This window comes from Momordica charantia (assembly GCF_013281855.1).
Source record: "Momordica charantia cultivar OHB3-1 chromosome 9 unlocalized genomic scaffold, Mcharantia_2.0 BLBB01000009.1, whole genome shotgun sequence".
NCBI classification, from domain to species: Eukaryota; Viridiplantae; Streptophyta; class Magnoliopsida; order Cucurbitales; family Cucurbitaceae; genus Momordica; species Momordica charantia.
In genome coordinates this window covers 13,874,703-13,878,940 of record NW_028275167.1, presented here as the reverse complement: position 1 = coordinate 13,878,940, position 4,238 = coordinate 13,874,703, and the positions used below count along the sequence as shown (strand labels likewise).

Below are 4,238 nucleotides of genomic sequence, written 5' to 3'. Positions count from 1 at the left end.
TTATCAATACATGTTACATTTTCTAATTAATATTTTACATAATAAATCAATAATCTACATCTTTATGCTTTTATCATCCTTGTTAGATCTCCAGTATATGAATTAAATTTATCTAACCCATTAACTTAAGTTTTTAGGTCAAGTGGTGGTCTATTCATCATTAATCAGTATCAGAGTGGGAATTGTTCTTTATGCAATAAATAAATTCACAAGTGAAGGGAAGTGTTAAATACAATTAAATATATCCAATCCACCAGCTTACTTTTTTAGGTTGAGTGGTGGTTTATTCATCTCGTTTAACCATCCTTATTGCTCTAATCATTTACTCAAACATTAAGTTCAAGAGATCACATGTCAAATTAATCATCCCAATTTAATGGCCAAGAAAATACAATTTAGTAGACTTCTTAAATAAAGAAAAGACGTGTTAAATTAATCATCCCATTTAATGGCCAAGAAAATGCAATTTAATAGTCTTAAATAAATAAAAACAAAAATTATGCACCGACAAATTCCTTTGAATCCTCAATGGTGAGAGACGCACCATTATCTGTTGCGGTAAGATCAAGAATCATTGTCGCTGCTCTTGTAGCCCTATTAGAATGTGTAAATCTATTAACGTGGATGCATGAAACAGCCAAAAACTTAATGAAATTATATATTTTTCTTAAGTACTCCCATATGTTTTGATAAGTCATTCATGACGAGGATAAGAGACCATTTATTTCATGAGTTTGAAGAGTTAATTTTTGTGACGGTTGCAGACAAATTTACTTTATTAATCAATCTTTTGGATTGTAGAAAAGAAATGAATTAGCCTAAATTTATGTAATCTTTATTTGATTTAATGATTTATCAGTTTCGTAATAAATCTTCTCATACTTCGAAGATGATATTGTCCACTTTAAGCTTAAGCTTCCATGACCTTATACAAAATATCTCATACCACTAAAGCGAAACTTATGTTCACATTCTAACTAGTGACCAATTTCATTACTCAACCATAATTCATGTAATTAGAGAAATGCATCCTAGAAAAGACAGTACTTCAATTTAAAAATATATATATATTTTCCCTATCATTTGTAGATCCCAAATTCTATTAAATTTTCTAGGTTCAAATTTCCACCCCTCGACTTTACATACTAAAAAAAACTTCATTATCCCACGGGATAAATGCTATGTTTTTAAACTTAGCAGCACAATGGGTAATAATATATTTGTTTCTTCAAACTTTTTGTTCATCATCTATTGGCCTGAATTTTGTATTCTCTAATTTTTTGCCTTGATTTTGATTGTCTCTACACAGAAAAGTTTGTTGATTCTCTTTTTACTAAATCATGTCATTTATTTTTTCCAATGATAAATAAGAAAATTAGTAATGATATTCCATACCATTTCTGAGGAGATTGAAACTGTGATGCTAAATCAGAGGCACAAAGCAAGCATGTCTGTATATATGAAGCCAGGATCTAAAGTCACAATTGCCATTCCCTCTAGTAATTCCTTTGCAATTGATTTGCTTAATCCTTCAACTGCCCAATTTGATGTACAATAGACTGCGAACTGCAAAATAGATAAGAAAAAAAAAACACTAATTTTTTAATTGAATCCACACTGCAAACTTTTTCATATGAAGAATATTTGTCATATCTTGAAATATAGACACATAACATAGTTATATGGTTCACTAGCTTAACAAAGAGCTAATTAGAATTTATTTGCTTAGAAATTTGTTTGGTATTTTTCTCCATTTAAATAACCCTTTTCCAAACGGCGATTTTTTTGCTTTTTTTTATTGTAATTTAACAATAGTTCATGAATCTTTACGATTTTGGGTGTGTTTGGAAGTGACCAAAATCACTTCCAATTAAAAAATTAATTTTAGCAAAGTTTAAAATCACTTTAAAGTGATTTTTAAGATATTTCTTAGTGATTTTGAAAAAATCAATTATATTTAAATCTCAGCTTTCAAAACCAATCATTCCACCAACACTCCTAAACACAGCCTTAATATATGGCAATCCAAGCAACAAAAATCATGTAATTACACCCACGGTACTTAATTAAAATGCTTAAGACCTATTAAGACAACATCGAATATGATCACCATAAGATTGAAGACTTATATATAAAAAATATCCTTGTCCACCGATTAAGGTTGTGTTTGGGAGTAATGATACGAATAATTTTGAAAACAGAGATTTAAGAATAATTGATTTTCTAAAATTAGCACCCAATTAATATCTTAAAAATCAATTTTAAGTGATATTATATTTTCTAAAAATAAATTTTTTAATTTGCATCCACGGAAATGGAACTCCCAAAAGCACCCTAAAAATACCTATCCCTAACAAAAAAAAAAAATAAATCCATGTTTTTATAAATCTAAAGTTTATAATTTACTGAAACTGAGACTTTTATGCTTAGTTTTATTACTGAGTTTAAGCCTAAAAAGAAAAGGTGAAGTTTTGTGTAACAAAATATAAAATGTTTGAAAAAATAGATATAAATCAAATTCTAAAACCACTTATAAAAGAAACAGAAGATAAAATTGCAATCAAACAAAGCTTTTAATTAAAATGAAATTTGATACTAAAATACATGCACGTACGTCTTCATATGCACTTCTTCCAGCATCCGAAGATATGTTGACGATGATTCCTTCTTGGTTGCAAGGAATCATAAGTGGAATGAAATGGAGCAAAATATTTGCAATCCCTTTAACATTGGTATCAATCACATTATCAAAATGTTCTACATCAACCTCCCACATCTTACCACTTCTATGGGCCAAACCTGCATTATTCACTGTCATACAGTCCACACATACCTATCTTTAGCTTTTCGATTATTTGTTCCAAAATAAGTGGTTAGGAATTGAAAAGAAATTAAAAATAACTTTTAAAGGGGTTAATAGTTACTCCTCTAGTTGTTGATGGGATGAGTTTTCAGATAGAACCATATGTATATTGATATGGTATTAGAGTTAAAAAAAAACTCAAATGAGCATCTAATTTATAATGAAAAAGATAAAAGATCTAACAATAGTTTATAATAGACATTTACTACTTTTTCATTGTCAATTAATTTTGAGATGGAACAAGTCAATATTGCCGTAAGAAACCAAAGAAAAAGGGACCAAAATACCAAGAATATGGGGAATGAGTTTCTTTTCCATAACAGCTTGCGCGAATTCTTTGACCTTGCTGTTTGATCTCTGCAAAACCCAACATTATTTTCAATCACTTTTCTTTGAATTTGTGACGGGGCAGAAAATCACTGACTGACCACATCGGCGTTAAAGAGGAAATGCTCGTTGGAAGACGATTTGGAAAGCTCAGCACGAAGGGAATCAAGTTTGGTCTGATCGCGTGAGCAGCCAATTATGGCGTGGCCACGGCCAGCCAACTCCAAGGCTAAAGCTCGCCCTAACCCTTTGCTGACGCCAGTGATCAACACCTTCCGAGAAGTAGTCAGGTCTCGGCCTCGGCATTGACGGGAGGTTTCGCTCGGAGTGGCCATGGAGGTTTTGCAGCTGTTTCAGATAGTTCTACAACGCTGAGAGAGGTCTGAAAGCTTGCAGATCACAAATGGTCTTGATATGGTTTACCAATGGTCAGGTTTTGTAAGTTTTAAAATTTTTTTTCCTTTTGTTTTCGTTGTTTTGCAATTAAAGAAAGATCTTATGTCACTGTCCCGTTAATTAATTCATTTACGGCTCAATCAATGAAAGGAAGACAACACAGTTCGTTTTTTCCTTTTCTTTTACTTTTGAATGAAAAAAATTTAATAACTGGCTGTTGAATAATTTATGGAAGCATTTAAACTTTCTAAAGAAAAATTAGTTGGATATAATCATTTTTACATTTGGTCACATTTGAATGATAGGGTAAAATTAATATTTTTTTTCTACGTTTTTAATGACATTTGTGTTGGGATTGAAGAGCGAAAACACTGGAAGAAAAAAAGAAGAAAATTAAGGTTGCTGATCGGAGGGACAGCATGTTGAGATGCTGGAAAGAGCATCTCAAGCATCTCAACGCTGTAAGAAAAAAAGAAGAAAATTAAGGTTGCTCATCGGAGGGACAGCATGTTGAGATGCTGGAAAGAGCATCTCAAGCATCTCAACGCTGTCATATATATGAAGAAAAAGTGGAGCCACACAGCTAATTTGTGTAACGCTGCCTTTGTATTCTTCTTATTTTGTTTTTTCGTTTATTGTTTCTTGTTTTACT

At 31.3% G+C, this 4,238-nt stretch overlaps 1 pseudogene across 1 annotated transcript; it reads right to left on the bottom strand.

The window, feature by feature from the left end:
* Positions 1-352: 352 nt before the first annotated feature.
* Positions 353-3,734, bottom strand: LOC111024413 (NADPH-dependent pterin aldehyde reductase-like; annotated as a pseudogene). Its single transcript, XR_015787281.1, has 5 exons — positions 3,292-3,734; positions 3,151-3,220; positions 2,615-2,811; positions 1,396-1,566; positions 353-594 (listed from the first exon to the last, which is right to left on the bottom strand). The product of XR_015787281.1 is annotated as an NADPH-dependent pterin aldehyde reductase-like (transcript).
* Positions 3,735-4,238: the final 504 nt, after the last annotated feature.